Source organism: Oncorhynchus mykiss, chromosome 27 (assembly GCF_057628025.1).
Source record: "Oncorhynchus mykiss isolate SJ-2025 chromosome 27, ASM5762802v1, whole genome shotgun sequence".
Taxonomy (NCBI): Eukaryota; Metazoa; Chordata; class Actinopteri; order Salmoniformes; family Salmonidae; genus Oncorhynchus; species Oncorhynchus mykiss.
The window spans coordinates 24955616-24974885 of NC_143048.1; positions in this window are offsets into that span (position 1 = coordinate 24955616).

Below are 19270 nucleotides of genomic sequence, written 5' to 3' on the forward strand. Positions count from 1 at the left end.
GGATTAAGGTCTGGGGAGTTTCCTGGCCATGGACCCAAAATATCGATGTTTTGTTCCCCGAGCCACTTAGTTATCACTTTTGCCTTGTGGCAAGGTGCTCCATCATGCTGAAAAAGGCATTGATTGTCACAAAACTGTTCCTGGATGGTTGGGAGAAGTTGCTCTCGGAGGATGTGTTGGTACCATTCTTTATTCATGGCTGTGTTCTTAGGCAAAATTGTGAGTGAGCCCACTCCCTTGGCTGAGAAGCAACTCCGCACATGAATGGTCTCCGGATGCTTTACTGTTGGCATGACACAGGACTGATGGTAGCGCTCACCTTGTCTTCTCTGGACAAGTTTTTTTCCGGATGCCCCAACAATCGGGAAAGGGGATTCATCAGAGAAAATTACTTTACCCCAGTCCTCAGCAGTCCAATCCCTGTACCTTTTGCAGAATATCAGTCTGTCCCTGATGATTTTCCTGGAGAGAAGTGGATCTTTGCTGCCCTTCTTGACACCAGGCCATCCTCCAAAAGTCTTTGCCTCACTGTGCGTGCATATGCACACACCTGCCTGCTGCCATTCCTGAGCAAGCTCTGTACTGGTGGTGCCCCGATCCCGTAGCTGAATCAACTTTAGGAGACGGTCCTGGCGCTTGCTTGACTTTCTTTGGCACCCTGAAGCCTTCTTCACAATTGAACCACTCTCCTTGAAGTTCTTGACGATCCGATAAATGGTTGATTTAGGTGCAATCTTACTGGCAGCAATATCCTTGCCTGTGAAGCCCTTTTTGTGCAAAGCAATGATGACGGCACATGTTTCCTTGCAGGTAACCATGGTTGACAGAGGAAGAACAGTGATTCCAAGCACCACCCTCCTTTTGAAGCTATTCGAACTCAATCAGCATGACAGTGATCTCCAGCCTTGTCCTCATCAACACTCACACCTGTGTTTAATGAGAGAATCACTGACATGATGTCAACTGGTCCTTTTGTGGCAGGGCTAAAATGCAGTGGAAAGGTTTTTGGGGGATTCAGTTCATTTGCATGGCAAAGAGGGACTTCAATTCACCTGATCACTCTTCATAACATTCTGGAGTATATGCCAATTGCCATCATACAAACTGAGGCAGCAGACTTTGTGAAAATTAGTATTTGTGTCATTCTCAAAACCTTTGGCCACGACTGTACATATGTAGCCTTAGAAATAAGGTTCATGAAATCAATAACTTACATCAGATAACATCTATACATTGCATTCGTAAAGTATTCAGACCCCTTCCCTTTTTCCACATTTTGTTACATTACAGTCTTATTCTAAAATGAATTAAATTAGTGTTTTTCCTCATCAATCTACACACAATAACCCATAATGACAAATCGAAAACAGGTTTTTAGAAATTTTAACAAATGACTTAAAAATAAAAAAAGGAAATACCTTATTTAGATAAGTATTCAGACCCTTTGCTATGAGACTTCAAATTGAGCTCAGGTGCACCCTGTTTCCATTGATCATCCTTGAGATGTTTCTACAACTTGGAGTCCACCTGTGGTAAATTCAATTGATTGGACATGATTTGGAAAGGCACTTGTCTATATAAGGGCCCACATTTGACAGTGCATGTTCGAGCAATAACCAAGCCATGAGGTTGAAGGAATTGTCAATAGAGCTCCGAGACAGAATTGTGTCAAGGCACAGATCTGGGGAAGGGTACCAAAACATTAATGCAACATTGAAGGTCCCCAAGAACACAGTGGCCTCCATCATTCTTAAATGGAAGACGTTTGGAACCACCAAGACTCTTCCTAGATCTCGCTGCCAAGCTGAGCAATCGGGGGAGATGGGCCATGGTCACTCTGACAGAGCTCCAGAGTTCCTCTGTGAAGAAGCTTTCAGATGAACAACCATCTCTGCAGCGCTCCACCAATCAGGCCTTTATGGTAGAGTGGCCAGACGGATGCTACTTACTCCTCAGTAAAAGGCTCATGACAGCCCGCTTGGAGTTTGCCATAGGGCACCTAAAGGACTCTCAGACCATGAGAAACAAGATTCTCTGGTCTGATGAAACCAAGATTGAACTCTTTGGCCTGAATGCCAAGCGTCACATCTGTAGGAATCCTGGCACCATCCCTTCAGTGAAGAATGGTGGTGGCAGCATCATGCTGTGGGGTTGTTTTTCAGCAGCAGGTACTGGGAGACTAGTCAGTTTGGGGGAAAGATGAACGGAGCAAAGTACAGAGGGATCCTTCGATGAAAACTTGCTCCAGAGCGCTCAGAACCTCAGACTGGGGCAAAGCCCGGACTTGAACCCATTCAAAGATCTCTGGAGAGACCTGAAATGGCTGCAGCGATGCTCCCCATCCAACCTGACATGGCTTGAGAGGATCTGCAAAGAAGAATGGGAGAAACTCCCCAAATACAGGTGTGCCAAAGTTGTAGCGTCATACGCAAGAAGACTGTAATCGCTGCCAAAAGTGCTTCAACAAAGTACTGAGTAAAGGGTCGGAGTACTTACAGTTGAAGTCGGAAGTTTACATACACTTAGGTTGGAGTCATTAAAACTCGTTTTTCAACCACTCCACAAATTTCTTGTTAACAAAGTATAGTTTTGGCAAGTCGGTTAGGACATCTACTTTGTGCATGACAAGTAATTTTTCCAACAATTGTTTACAGACAGATTATTTAACTTATAATTCACTGTATCACAATTCCAGTGGGTCAGAAGTTTACATGCTGGAGGAAATAGGTACAAAGTATCTATATCCACAGTAAAACAAGTCCTATATCGACATAACCTGAAAGGCCGCTCAGCAAGGAAGAAGCCACTGCTCCAAAACCGCCATAAAGAAGTCAGGCAATGGTTTGTGGACAAATATCGTACTTTTTGAAGAAATGTTCTCTGGTCTGATGAAACAAAATTAGAACTGTTTGGCCATAATGACCATCGTTATGTTTGGATGAAAAAGGGGGACACTTGCAGCCGAAGAACACCATCCCAACCGTGACTGGGTGCACTTCACAAAATAGATGCTACACTCAATTCGTTTTTGGTATGTAAACTTCTGACCCACTGGGAATGTGATGAAAGAAATAAAAGCTGAAATAAATCATTCTCTCTACTATTATTCTGACATTTCACATTGTTAAAATAAAGTGGTGATCCTAACTGACCAAAAACAGGGAATTTTTACTAGGATTAAATGTCAGGAATTGTGAAAAACTGAGTTTAAATGTATTTGGCTAAAATGTATGTAAACTTCTGACTTCAACTGTATGCGTCAGCAACCACAGCTAATGAAGTAACTGAAACCCTTCACAAAGAGTTGCAGTCCGTTTTGGAATGGGTAGCCAGTAATACATTGTTCCTGAACATGTCCAAAACTAAAAGCACTGTATTTGGTACAAATCATTCCCTAAGTTCTAGACCTCAGCTGAATCTGGTAATGAATGGTGTGGTGTGGGTGTTGAACAAGTTGAGGAGTCTAAATTACTTGGTGTTACCTTAGATTGTAAACTGTCATGGTCAAAACATATTGATTCATTGGTTGCAAATGTAGCGGATGTGAAATGGCTAGCTTAGTTAGCGGTGGTGCGCGCTAAATAGCTTTTCAATCGGTGACATCACTTGCTCTGAGACCTTGAAGTAGTGGTTCCCCTTGCTCTGCAAGGGTCGCGGCTTTTGTGGAGCGATGGGTAACGATGCTTCGTGGGTGACTGTTGTTGATGTGTGCAGAGGGTCCCTGGTTCGTGCCCGGGTATGGGCGAGGGGACGGTCTAAAGTTATACTGTTACACAAAGATGGGGAGAGGTCTGTCTGTAATAAAGAGATACTCTGTCTTTTCACAGTCCCCAGGTCCAGAACAAATTCAAGGAAATGTACAGTATTATACAGAACCATAAGTGTATGGAACTCCCTTCCATCTTATATAGCACAAGTTAACAGCAAACCTGGTTTAAAAAACAAAGAAAGCAACACCTCACGGCACTACGCCTCTACCCTTGTGACCTAGATGTGTATATGTACTGACGTACACTATCATTCAAAAGTTTGGGGTCACTTATAAATGTCCTTGTTATTGAAATATATATATTTTTTAATGGTCTATTAAAATAACATTACATTGACCAGAAATACAGTGTAGACATTGTTAATGTTGTAAATGACTATTGTAGCTGGAAACTGCTTTTTTACATGTAATTTTTTTAAATAGAATATCTAGGTAGGCGTACAGAGGCCCATTATCAGCAACCATCACTCCTCTGTCCAATGGCAAGTTGTGTTCGCTCAACTGGCAGCCTCATTAAATAGTATCCCCAAAACACCAATCTCAATGTCAACAGTGAAGAGGCTGGCCTTCTAGGCAGAGCTCCTTTGTCCTGTATCTGTGTTCTTTGCAACTTTGCGTAGAAGGCCAGCATCCCGGAGTCGCCTTTTCACTGTGTGTCAAGGAAGCAGTGTGACGCATGGCTCTCGACCTTCGCCTCTCCCGAGTCCGTATGAGAGTTGGCGTGATGGGACAAGACTAACTACCAATTAGGGGTAAAAAAAAAAAGGAGTCCAAAAGGTTTCTTCGGGCTGTCCCCATGGGATGGGACCCTTCTTCAGACCCTAGGTTTTAGAGAGCACTTTCTTTTCTAAGAGTGTAGACAAATGTCATTGGAGTTATAATTGATCATATCTGCCAAGTGATGTCAGACAATGTGACATTCCCTCATTCTAGGAAAATCCCTAGTCATTTAGAAAATCTCATCAGCTATATGGCCAACTGGTCTGATACTGACACGAGCTAAGGCAAGTTTTACTCTGGAGCTATATGTATATATATATCAAACCAAAGTTTATTGGTCACATGCACAGATTTGCGGATGTTATCGCAGGTGCAGTGACATGCTTATGTTTCTAGTAACAGTGCAGAAACATAAGCATTTCACTGCACCTGCAAATCTGTGTACGTGACCATGACCAACTTTGATTTGATATATACTGTAGCTCCATAGTAATACATCAAAGTGTATTGGTCGCGTACACAAATTTGCAGATGTTATCGCAGGTAACAGGTTCTTTTGAAAAACATTATAAGGGAACTTGATAACAGCTTGAAAACAGGGGTCTCTATTCAAACAGATCTGCTTTAACCAACATCCATAGCGGGTTTTTTGGCGGTGTCGGAACTACATGCTGTTGTAACGGTTTTCTTGACTTGAAGGAGAGGCGGACCACAATGCAGCATGGTTTCTATTCATGTTTAATTTATAAAGACTCTACACATGAACAAACTAATAAAACAAGAAACGTGAAAACCCTAAAACAGCCCTATCTGGTGCAAACACAGACACAGGAACAATCACCCACAAACACACAGTGAAACCCAGGCTACCTAAGTATGATTCTCAATCAGAGACAACTAATGACACCTGCCTCTGATTGAGAACCATACTAGGCCAAAACATAGAAATCCCAAATCATAGAAAAACAAACAGACTGCCCACCCCAACTCACGCCCTGACCATACTAAATAATGACAAAACAAAGGAAATAAAGGTCAGAACGTGACAGCTGTCACATACAACAGCAGCTCCTGGCATTATACCTAGGCTGAAAGAAATCCTCATTATTTCGTTGAATGATTTTTCCATTTGAGCGTAATTATTTCTATATAGCCAACATTTTCTCGTTCTGAACTTCTAACGCGAGTGGCGGTTGTGGCTTTACAACGATGATCAAGAGCAGCTCCAACACAGTTACACCTCCTGACACAGCCGAAACATTAGCTATGCAGGTGTCGGCAATCTCCGGTTAACTTTTGATCTGATCTGAATCTAGGCCTTCGGTGTGTTTCACAGGACAGGACTCTCTAGTTTCAAAGACCACACAGTCTAAAAAAAATATGCCAGTTATGAGTTGCATTATTAGAATAATCCAATTGAGGACTTTGGCTTTACAAATCCATTTAATTGATTTGTGCCAGATTACTGTCCACATTGAGACAGAAGTTCATAGAGAATCACCAACGCATATAACCTGCAATTAACTCACTTTGCTGAAAACCTCCTGTGAACAGAAAACAAATCAACAAATCCCCCTTGGATTATGCTTGTTCGCCATGCATGGTGTTTCTATAGTGAAAGGGGCTTTGGGAGTCTCATAATGGATTGTTGGGATCTCTTTAGGGTGATGCCCCCCTTTCAAGCCCCTCTCTATGGATGGAACAACTGATCCCTCTCTGCAGGGAGTAAATCCCTTGGTGAGAGATGGGGTTGGTATGGGGCAGAGTTGATGCAATACGATGGGGTGGGGCCAGCTTTAGGCCTGAGGCAATACGGAGAGAGAACATTAGCCCTCTAATAATGTAGACATTCTTAAATGCATTTCTATAGCTTCTAAAATATTTTTTACAACGGTGAGGGAGTGCCAAGATGGAGGCACGGTGGCTTCAACACAGTGCCCCCTATCTGTCATCTAGTGTATACATAAAGCATTGGGTTAAACCTGTGTTTGGAGCTGTCAGCCAGTGGGATAGGTATGTCCTCCCTTCCTTTACTTCCTGGCTGTTTGTGTCAGTCATCACAGTGCCATGGCTGCCCTGACCTCTCTAACCCCTCGGCCTGAGAGATCCAATGGCTTGATCCCTCCATTCTCATAAAGACAAGATTAGCTGGAGGTTAACCACTCCTGTTCTCTAAATTGCGTCCTTGCCTGCACACAAAAAAGAGACGCCAACGAAGGACATGTATGTGAAAACGGACAAGAATACAGAACACCCACACATAATCCAAAGAAAAAATTCAGTTACACCCTTCATTTACAATGTAAGCTACTGTAAGTATTTCAGTCATCTCAATTGGCAGGAAACATTCCATTAACCAGTTTGCAGCCCTCTCTGTGTGCGTGTCATAGTAAAGAAGAGGTTGAGCTGATAACTAAAACACACTCACACAGTTGTCTGTACTTGCTGACAGATTCCAACATGGTTCTCAGCTCTTTGAGAGAAACAGAGTGAAACCGAGTGAAACAGAGTCTCTCCAAACATCTTCTCCATTCAAAATAGTCTCAAAGACACAACAACCGATAAAATCAGCTAATAATAAATACAATGTGCAGTAGCCCATACCATATTATGGATATCAGATCATGGAAAAACTATGTTTATTCGTACCTATGTTACAAATCATTACCAATTAGTAAATCCGGACAAACATTTTTACGTTTTCAGACCTTCAACGATCATGCCTTTGAAACAGGCAGACATAAACACACATATACTAACCTATCTATTGTGCCAATGCATGTCCAATTTGTCAGCCAACCTTAGCAGCAATCCAAAAAGGCAGGCAAGTGGCTTACTCCAATGAATAAACCCTTATCGGAATTCGGAAGTGATTCAAAATCCAGCCTCTCCAGCATGAGACTAATTTGGCTCTGAGACAATCCTCTGTCTGTCTGTAGGGTCTGTAGTGTCAGGTAACACTCAGCAAATACTTCCTCTACCTCGCTTTGTCTTACTCACCCTCCCTCTCTCGCTTTCTAGCACTCTCTCTCCTCCTCATCCACCCTCTATTTTTCTCTCTCATCTCTCTATCATTCACACTCAGTCACTCAGACAGCCCAAGAGGTGGTAATGGGGATACATGGGGATGTCGATTCTCTAAAGGGGGATCTGGAACAGAACATTTAACCCCCTTTACAACCCAAATAACCATAACTACTCTGCGTTAGACCAGAGGCCCGAGCTGCCCTAGGAATGCCCAACTTAAGACACACTTACATAATAAACATTATGACTACTACGTATGAATACTGGCTATAGGGGGGTTAAAACTTTTCATACCACATTGGATATATGTCAAGCCCTGACCGTAGAGAGTATTTTATGTCTCTATTTTGGTTTGGTCAGGGTGTGATTTGGGTGGGCAGTCTATGTTCTATGATTTTCTATTTCTATGTGTTTGGCCGGGTGTGGTTCTCAATCAGAGGCAGCTGTCTATCGTTGTCTCTGAGAACCATACTTAGGTAACCTTTTCCCCCACCTGTTTTGTAGGAAGTTAACTTTGACTTTGTTCAGGGCACAGCCCAAAGCTTCACGGTTTTGTTCTTTGTTTTTTCAGCATCATTTTTAATAAAGAGAAAATGTATGCTTACCATGCTGCACCTTGGTCCAGTCCTTCAGACAGGTGTGACAATATACCACGACCTCCATACAGGTAAATTAAATGGCCAAGCTTAACTTTTAATTTAGAATTTTAAATACAGAGAATTCATGGAGGGCAGTCTAATCTTCCACTACTTAAGTGAGTAACCTTTATCTCAATTGAATTAAACCAGCTGTAGCAGTTCTTCTTGGCATTGTATACAAACATTAGATTCTGAGCATATACAGTACAGAAGTTACATGAATGGACTGAACCTCTCATTTCATTGATCTGAACACAGTCACCTTTCTATGTGTTTACAGACGTTTTATTAGGCTGACCAACATAATGGACAGCTGCTTCTCTACTGAATGACAAATGGGAGATTTATACTAAACAAAAATATAAACACAACATGTAAAGTGTTGGTCCCATTTTTCATGGACTGAAATGAAAGATCCTAGAAATGCTCCATATGCACAAAAAGCAAATTTTTCTCAAATTTTGTGCACAAATTTGTTTATATTCCTGTAAGTGAGCATTAATCATTTGCCAAGATAATCCATCCACCTGACAGGTGTGGCATATGAAGAAGCTGATTAAACAGCATGATCATTACACAGGTGCACCTTGTGCTGGGGACAAAAGGCCACTCTAAAATGTGCAGTTTTGTCAAACATAATACCACAGATGTCTCAAGTTTTGAGGGAGCGTGCAAATTGCATGCTGACTGCAGGAATGACCACCAGAGCTGTTGCCAGTGAATTTAATGTTAATTTCTCTATCATAAGCCGCCTCCAACATCACTTTAGAGAATTTGGCAGTACGTCCAACTAGCCTCACAACCACAGACCATGTGTAACCACGCCAGCCCAGGACCTCCAAATCCCGCTTCTTCACCTGTGGGATCATCTGAGGGAGTGCTGAGGAGTATTTCTGTCTGTAATAAAACCCTTTTGTGGGGAAAAACTAATTCTGATTGGCTGGGCCTGGCTCCCCAGACTCCTCAACGTAACCAAGACTGAGATGATTGTGGACTACAGAAAAAGGAGGACTGAGCATGCCCCCATTCTCATCGACGGGGCTGTAGTGGAGCAGGTTGAGAGCTTCAAGTTCCTTGGTGTCCACATCAACAACAAACTAGAATGGTCCAAACACATCAAGACAGTCATGAAGAGGGCACAACAAAGCCTAAAACTAAAAAGATTTGGCATGGGTCCTGAGATCCTCAAAAGGTTCTACAGCTGCAACATCCAGAGCATCCTGCTGACTGGTTGCATCACTGCCTGGTACGGCAATTGCTCGGCCTCTGACCGCAAGGCACTACAGAGGGTAGTGCTTACAGCCCAGTACATCACTGGGGCTAAGCTGCCTGCCATCCAGGACCACTACACCAGGCGGTGTCAGAGCAATGCCCTAAATCTCATTAAGGCTCCTAAATTCCTGATTTAGTGCACAACGAGCAACAGGAGTGTGAACAACAGGTGGAATTAAAGGTAGTGTTGCCAGAGTCTCTCATTTAGCTATGTTATAAAGACTGACATGATTCAATGAGGCAGAGGGATAAACCACCATTGAAATCAGTTCGCTGTGATGGAGCAGGAATAAGAAGGAAAAGAGAGACTTGTTATTCTATTGTTATTTTATTTATTTATTGAACCTTTATTGAACCATTTCAAGTAGCTCAGGTAATTTATAAAACTCAACCATAAAACCCAACCATACACATCAGGTCCTCAAAGCTAGGGACTGCAAACTCAGTTGCACTTTTACATTATGTACACAATATAAAAAAGTATGTGGACACCCCTTCGAATGAGTAGACAAACATTGGCAATAGAATGGCCTTACTGAAGAGCTCAGTGACTTTCAACGTGGCACCATCAATAGATCCCACCTTTCCAACAAGTCAGTTCATCAAATTTCTGCCCTGCAAGAGCTGCCCCGGTCATCAGTAAGCATTGTCATTGTGAAGTGGAAATGTCTAGGAGCAACAGCAGCTCAGCAGCAAAGTGGTAGGCAACACAAGCTCACAGAACGGGACCACCGAGTGCTGAAATGTGTAAAAAACCCTCACTACCGAGTTCCAAACTGCCTCTGGAAGCAACATCAGCACAATAACTTTTCATCAGGAGCTTCATAAAAGGGGTTTCCATGGCCGAGCAGCCACACACAAGCCTAAGATCACCATGTGCAATGCCAAGTGTCGGCTAGAGCAGTGTAAAGCTTGCCGCCATAGGACTCTGGATCAGTGGAAACACGTTCTCTGGAGTAAGGAATCATGCTTCACCATCAGGCAGTCCGGAGGACAAATCTGGATTTGGCAGATGCCAGGAGAACGCTACCTGCCCTGATGCCGAGTGCCAACTGTAAAGTTTGGTGGGGGAGGAATAATGGTTTGGGCTAGGACCCTTAGTTCCAGTGAAGGGATATCTTAACAGTACAGCATGCAAAGACATTCTAGATTATTCTGTGCTTCCAACTTTGTGGCAACAGTTTGGGGAAGGACCTTTCCTGTTTCAGAAATGGTTTGATGAGATGGGTGTGGAAGAACTTAACTGGCCTGCACAGAGCCCTGACCTTAACCCCCATCGAACACCTTTGGAATGAATTGGAACGTTGACTGTGAGTGTCACGCCTCGACCGAAGGTGGCTCCCCTTCCCGTTCGGGTGGCGCTCGGCGGTCGTCGTCGCCGGCCTACTAGCTGCCACTGATTATTTCCTCCCCCTCCTTATGTGTTTATTGAGTGCACCTGTTTTGAGTTGGGTATAATTAGTGAGGCTTTATTAGTCAGCCGGCCCGCCTGGTTCCTTGTGCGGGATTAATTATTGTGACATTCTGTTTTGTGTAAACTGGTGCGCACGTCTGTGAGTTACGTGCTTTCCCATTTCGTGTTTTTTTTCTGGACAGTATAAGTCCCCCTGTTAGGGGCGTTTGTTTTGTATTACACCCTGTGTTTTCGTGGGGTTGGCTTATGTTCGCCGTTGTTGTGCATTAAAATAGCACTCCCCTGAACTCTCTGCTTCCTGCGCCTGACTTCTCACCCACTACACTCAGAACGTGACAGAATCACCCACCAACCAAGGACCAAGCGGCGTGGTAAAATACAGCGACGACAGCAGCAGCAACAACAGCGGCCGGCATCACAGGACTCCTGGACATGGGAGGAGATACTGAACGGAGAGGGACCCTGGGCACAGGCTGGGGAATATCGCCGCCCCAAAGCAGAGCTGGAGGCAGCGAAAGCTGAGCGGCGGCGATATGAGGAGGCAGCACGGCAGTGCGACAGGTACGAGAGGCAGCCCGAAGCTAAGCCAGGTAGCAGACCTGAGCTCACTCCTCGTGCTTATTATAAGCAGCACGTTACTGGTCAGGCACCGTGTTATGCGGTTAAGCGCACAGTGTCGTGTTATATAAATATTCATACACATAGCTCATATAAACAAAGACATTCCGTCGTAAGAACACATACACCCAGCCATAAGACTGACCCCCTCTTCCTTATATAAACACACATCTCATCTCCCTCTAACTGGCCGGTCCCAAGAGCAAAGAACTTTTGCTGTGCACCAATGGGGCCCGCTCTGGCTAGAGCAAGGCCCGCCTCCAACCCTCCGACCAGTCAAGAAGACCGAAACGACAAGACTCCACCTACTTTATTCTATGTATAATAATGTATGTAACCATTGTATAGGCCTCTTTTTTCACCTGGCTCCTTGCCGAGTTATGTGAACTAGGTCCGTGCACGTAAAACTGCGGGACAAGATATCTCTGACTCATTAAAACTGTCTTTTGTTACAACTGAAATCCACTCTGTCCAGCGTCCGTGATTTGGTCTCAACTCTCCAGTATTTGAACACTAACAAAATTGGTAGCAGAGGATGGTTGTTCTTGAATTCGATCTATTATAAGTTAGTGTGAGAGGACGAGACTGATCACGGCTAAAAAATCAGACGGAAGAGTGACTTCCCCAGCCATTCATCTTGCCTCAGGAAATCTGATCGGAGCGCTCTATATAAAGGTGAGCAGAGCCCGTTATATCGAAATCTGCATATTGTATTATAGCCTAAACCAAATTTTGATCAGAAAGTACTGGGCGTGAGTATGAATCGGTGCCCACATTTTTTACATAAGAACCTAAGACATTGATTAAAGATATCTTGTTTTGTAAAAAAATATATATATATATTCTTATTAATGGGCCTATACTCAGTTATTTTAATAGGAATGTGTGAATTGTGATTGACCAATGTGTTAAATTCCTCCAGGGACCCTATTTGTTCTGAAATCTGCATAGAAAACTGTCCTAATTATATATATATTGGGTTGTGTATAGAGGTGACGTTAAATAGTGGCTGTGTTTTAACACGTAAAGGACACAATTATGGATGTTGGAAATTCAATGAGAATTTCATACGAATGAATGAATGATAGATGAACCGAATCTGCAAGTAAAAATGTTCTGTACTATCGAATAAGGTCTTGTGGAGGTGTGGTTATAGATGAACCGAATCTGCAAGTAAAAATGTCCTATTTTTGATACGTTCTATACTATCGAATAAGGTCTTGTGGAGGTGTGGTTATAGTTGGTTATAGATGAACCGAATCTGCAAGTAAAAATGTCCTATTTTTGATACGTTCTATACTATCGAATAAGGTCTTGTGGAGGTGTGGTTATAGTTGAATTAAGGATGAACCGGATCTGCAAGTAAAATCTCCTGTTGATACATATAACATCGAATAGGTCTTGTGGAGGTGTGGTTGGATTGAATGAATCTGCATGAAAAATGCCCTATTAAAAAAGCTGTGTATTATTTAATAGGTTTTGTAAGAGGTGTAGTCGAGTAGATACAGGATATGTAAGTTTGGCGTTCCACAAGACAGAGATCGGGAATGAGGTGGCTATTGCACATCAAACAATAAACATAATATGAACCAGAGTTGACATTCCATGATTTGGAGATGGGGGAAATTAAATTGAAAGAAACGTTTGTCGCGGAGTAGGTTGGGATACGTAACTGGGCTATTAGGCACACGTGCTGGTAGACAAAGCCACCTTAGTATCGAATGGCCGTGCAATTTTGATTAACAGCAGCCGGGCTGGAATACTGATTTTCGTTTTTTTCATTCCTGTTGATATTGCCTAAAGTTTAAAATTATTCTGACAATTGCTATAGAATCGCTGGAATTTACTGATATAAGTTCATAAAGGAACTTACTGAATTGTTTCTAGAAAGTATTTAAATAAGCCGCCGAGCTTAGTACAGACTTTGTTTGACAGACGCTAAAAGCTACACACTGATTTTTGGGTTTTTCTATTCTATCCATATTTCCTAAAGATATATAATTATTCTGACAATTGCTATAGAATCGCTCGAATTTACTGATATAAGTTCATAAAGGAATTTACTGAATTGTTTACAGAAAGTATTTAAATAATTCACTGAACAACTCTTAGTTGTCTAGAAATTCTTTCTATATTTCCTAAAGAGCTAGAATTACTCTGAAAATTGTTATAGAACCGCATATATTCACTGATATATTGTTCCAAAAGGAAATCGCAGAATCATTTATAGAAAATACCTAAACGAATCGCTGAACAAATTCAAATAAAATACCGGTGAAATACACACGTGGCGGGCGTCACATACTGATAACCCCCTTTGTCTCGACCAGGGACAGGCTAAGCATACAACGATAGAAATAAACACCACATAGTAAGGATTGGATATACCTAAATAACGCATTATACACATTATCAGACGACTTAGATAAAATGTCTGCAGCCATCACGCCCAAACAAATGATTGCAGTAGAAACTCAAGACCAAGGGGAGCAGCCAGATAACACTCAGATCGTGGCACAGACTGTCTCTCAGATGATCCAACAGCAGGCAGCCCCACCACCCCATTACCCTCCCCCACAGCGGTATATCCTGCAACGGCAACGGGCTCAACGAGGCCCCTACACTGGACCATACAGAGGGGGAAACTACCAGTGGTATAACTGCGGAATTCCCGGTCACTATGCCAGATATTGCACGAAACCACTCTCCCCGCAGCAACAGCAATGGAGAGAAAGAGGAAGAGGACGTGGAGGGGCACCAGGAAGAGGAAGAGGACCCTCTCCTAGACACATGCAGCAGGAGCAGCAAGATTACAACCAACCCTCCCACTTCAACACCTGATCACCCAGTAAGAATGATGAGGATGCCACTCCTGCCGATGACCACACTGTCTGAAGCCCAAGAAGTGTACTGGCTAAAATGCCTACCCACAGGGCCTGCCACCCCTCACATCCAGTTTAAGTTCAACCAACTGAAAGCTCAAATCTACACTCTGCACCCATATAAGACTCCCCAAGCTGAGATCCATTGCACACTCAATGCAACAGAAACTGATGACTGCCTCTACACTGCAGACTGGGACGAAGACATGATGCACCTGACCCCACCTATCAGGTGTTGTACCATTGGGTGTGGCCCAGAGGGGGTGGCAGCACCGGTCATCCTACGATCAAGGAACCTCCATGCACCCCTGGCCTGGACGGCTGAAGCATCAACAGCCATAGCACTCCTGAAAACAGATCTATCAGCGGCAGCAGCTCTGACTGCACCTGACTACAAGAACAAGTTCCATTTGGATGTTTCTGAAAGGGAAGGATTCACCTCATCCGTCCTATTCCAGAAACAAGAGGGGGAGAGAAGGGTCTTGATGTACTACTCTTCAAACTTGACCACATTGAGGTAGGACAGTCAACATGCTCCAGATACGTTGCTGCAGTAGCAAAAGCTATTGAAAAAACAGCTCACCTCGTGATGTCACCCTTCAATCAGCCATCATCCCTCAACCAGCATCGGCCAAATTAGCTGAAATCATCGGATTGACGCAGGTCCTCATCAGAGGAAAAGGAAAGACTAAATATCTATACAGACTCAGCCCATGCCCATGAAGCAGGCCACACTGATGGACCCAGAACTTTTATGAGAAACACATGGCCCCACACACGAAGGCAAACTAAAGACCCTCCAAAAAGGCCTCGCACATCTGGTGGCACCCTCACATAAAAAATATGACTGACTTATTTTATGACAATGATTTATTTTGTGACGAATGCAATGGTTGTGACAGACACAACCCAAAGACACCATATCAAACACCAATGGGCTCATACGTAATACCTAATGCATGTTTTCAGGATATTAGTATAGACTACACCGACATGGGCCCCGAAAATTTATCTAAAGGCAAACTCTATCTCCTAGTCATAGTAGATAGGTTCTCCAAATGGGTAGAGGCAATAATAACAAAAGGGGAGGATGCTAGGTCAGTCTTTAAGTGGCTACAAACCAAACTAATACCCAGGTATGGCATCCCAAGACAAATCATATTTGACAAATGGCTCACATTTAACAAACACCTGAGACAGGTGGAAGAAAGATTTGGCATAACCCACAGATTTGGATCTAAGTACAGGCCCCAATCCCAAAATCTGGTGGAACGTCAAACCAAAAGCAAAAGCTAAGATAGCTAAAGTATGTGCCTCATGGGATAATGACTGGTAGAGTCATGCATGGTCCACCAAGGGAGGGAGGTCATATGCCCGCCCTTGATGTACAACAAATTGTAATGTCTAATTATGTGAAAAAACTGACGGTTCTCTCTGCAGCACTCTCTACCCAGGTTCACAAGGTCCAGGAGGGGGAGCTGCCGGGGGACACGCCACTACTGAAGGTAAAGGTTGGTGACGGGGTGAGGGTTACAGTCCACAAGAGAAAGTGGCTGGAACCCAGGTGGACTGGACCGTACGAAGTGAAGGAGGTTACTTCACACTCAGTCCAGGTCAAAGGTAAATCAGGCACACCTTGGCACCGCCTTACACATTGCACCCCAGCCCCAATTCCTTCTAGAACACTGACTGAAGTCAGAGCTGATTTGAGCGGCCTAAATTCGATTCCAAATGAAGACACTCCTTCCTCAGGTGATGCGGCATCAAACTCCGCCTCCCCTGAGAAGGGAACCTCGCCCAGTTAGAGGGAAATTTCTCCCTCTCTGGGTGAGGCTGGGGATATCTGGTCCCTTATTTGTGATATTCCTACTGATATTTGGAGTAACCCTAGGACTTTCACATGGTTAATTGAACAACTATTTCACCCTGCCACATCACATACACCAACCCCTACACATGTCCCTAACTCTTTTCCTGATATCACTCCCTCCAATCACTCCCGTCCCAAACGTAGCACTACACCTACAGACCCACCATGCAAACCAGACAAGGTTAGGAGCACCACCTTATGTATACCCTCGATTGCAACCGCCACCTTTCTGCTATAGTTTTCACGTCTAATAGACGTGAAGAGGGGGATTTGTTATATAAATATTCATACACATAGCTCATATAAACAAAGACATTCCGTCGTAAGAACACATACACCCAGCCATAAGACTGACCCCCTCTTCCTTATATAAACACACATCTCATCTCCCTCTAACTGGCCGGTCCCAAGAGCAAAGAACTTTTGCTGTGCACCAATGGGGCCCGCTCTGGCTAGAGCAAGGCCCGCCTCCAACCCTCCGACCAGTCAAGAAGACCGAAACGACAAGACTCCACCTACTTTATTCTATGTATAAAAATGTATGTAACCATTGTATAGGCCTCTTTTTTCACCTGGCTCCTTGCCGAGTTATGTGAACTAGGTCCGTGCACGTAAAACTGCGGGACAAGATATCTCTGACTCATTAAAACTGTCTTTTGTTACAACTGAAATCCACTCTGTCCAGCGTCCGTGATTTGGTCTCAACTCTCCAGTATTTGAACACTAACAGTCGCCAGTACGTGTCCATAGCCCGGTGCGCTATAGGACAGCCCCCCGAGAGTGGCATGCGAGTGCGGGCATCGAGCCAGGGCGTATGGTGCCTGCTCAGCGGGTCTGGTCGCCGGTACGCAGTTTTGGTCCAGGGTATCCTGCGCCGGCTCTGCGTGCTGTGTCTCCGGGCGCTGGGAGGGTGCAGTGCGTCCTCTGCCTGCGCTCCGCTCGTGCCGGGTAAATGTGGGAATGGAGCCTAAGGGAGAAGTGCGTGTTAGATCTCCCGTGCTTACCCACAGCCCGGATCAACCTGTGCCTGCACTCTGGAGGGTCCGGGCTAGAGTAGTTGTCCAGCCTGGGGAAGTGGTGCCAAGGTTGCGCACCAGAGCTCCAGTGCTCCCCCACAGCCCGGTCCTTCAGGTGCCTCCTCCTAACACCAAGCCTCCTGAAGGTCTCCCCAGCCTGGTGGTTCCTGTGGCAGCCCCACGCACCAGGCTGTCTCTCTGTCTCCTCCCTGCAGGTGGTCCCGCCTGTCCGGCGCTGCCGCCGGAGTCTCCCGCCTGTCCGGCGCTGCCGCCGGAGTCTCCCGCCTGTCCGGCGCTGCCGCCGGAGTCTCCCGCCTGTCCGGCGCTGCCGCCGGAGTCTCCCGCCTGTCCGGCGCTGCCGCCGGAGTCTCCCGCCTGTCCGGCGCTGCCGCCGGAGTCTCCCGCCTGTCCCGAGCCGCCGCCCCTCTGTCCCGAGCCGCCGCCCCTCTGTCCATTGAGAAGAGTTGCCATGGTTAGGAAGCCACGGAGGTGGACAATGAGGCGGACTAAGACAATGGTGAAGTGGGGTCCGCGTCCCGCGCCAGAGCCGCCACAGCGGACAGACGCCCACCCAGACCCTCCCCTATAGGTTAAGGTTTTGCGGCCGGAGTCCGCACCTTTGGTGGGGGTGGGGGGGGGGGGGGGTGTACTGTCACGTTCTGACCTTTTATTTCCTTTGTTTTGTATTTATTTAGTATGGTCAGGGCGTGAGTTGGGTAGGCAGTCTATGTTTGATTTTCTATGATTTGGGATTTCTATGTTTCGGCCTAGTATGGTTCTCAATCAGAGGCAGGTGTCATTAGTTGTCTCTGATTGAGAATCATACTTAGATAGCCTGGGTTGCTTTGTTTGTTTGTGGGTGATTGTCTATGTTAGTGGCTTGTGTCAGCACAGGTCTCATTTGTAGCTTCACGGTCGTCATTGGTTTATTGTTTTTTGTTACTCTTTTGTATAGTGTTGCAGTGTTCAGTGTTCTCTTTATTAAAATTCACTATGAACACATACCACGCTGCATTTTGGTCCTCTGATCCTTCTCGCCTCTCCTCTTCAGATGAAGAGGAGGAAGACCGTGACAGTGAGCCCTACATCAGTGCCCTACCGCACTAATGCTCTTGGCTGAATGGAAGCAAGTCCCCGCAGCAATGTTACAAAATCTAGTGGAGGCCAGAAGAGTGAAGGCTGTTATAGCAGCAAATGGGGGACCAACTCCATATTAATGCCAATGATTTTAGAATGAGATGTTAGACGAGCAGGTGTCCACCTAGTAACTGGGAGCAATGAGTTGTGTACATTCACATGCTTTGAAATCGTTGAGAATGCCGATTGGCTGATGGCAAACCAGCTGCGTTAACCGTAAACTGAAAGCAAAGCTATCATGCATGTACACAAATTAGTGTTAAAAAACATGTTAATTGATTGCTTTTTATGTTTTGTTGCATTTGCATGGGAGAAGTCGGAGCTCAGAAATGGTAGATGAGTTTCCCACTGGAAATTACCAGCTGGAGGGGCATTCAAGTGGATTTTTCCCAGTGTAAGAGCATAATTTGAGGAGTCTCCGGAAGCATGAGAGGAATGGGAGATAGAGGAATACTGCTGAGGCAGAGGGCTCGTAGTGAGGACGACTGGCTACTATTCTGAACTTCGTGTGGTGAGCTTTCTGGCGCCCAGAGCAGCTGAGGCATCACCCAAGTCGGTGCTACACAGTGGAAGAGAAGTCCAGTGGCTATAAGTCAGGCTGGTTCCCAGACTTTCCCTCTACAGGATCAGCAGCAGACTCCATCAACTACCATCCTTTGACCAGCTCTCTCTACTCAAGCCATGAACTGACCACCCCTCTCTTCAGAGGATGCAGCTTTCAAAGACTTGGCCTCTATTGATTGAACTGTCATGATATATTGCTTGCTTTTATTTGCTCTTGAAGTGCTTTGAGATTTTATGAAAAGCACTATAGAAATGTAATAAATTATTTGCTATTCCTGGATTCCTGGAGAACCAGCTCACACATCAGCCCTCTGATCTCACATCCCCTCAGCCTTGTATGAAC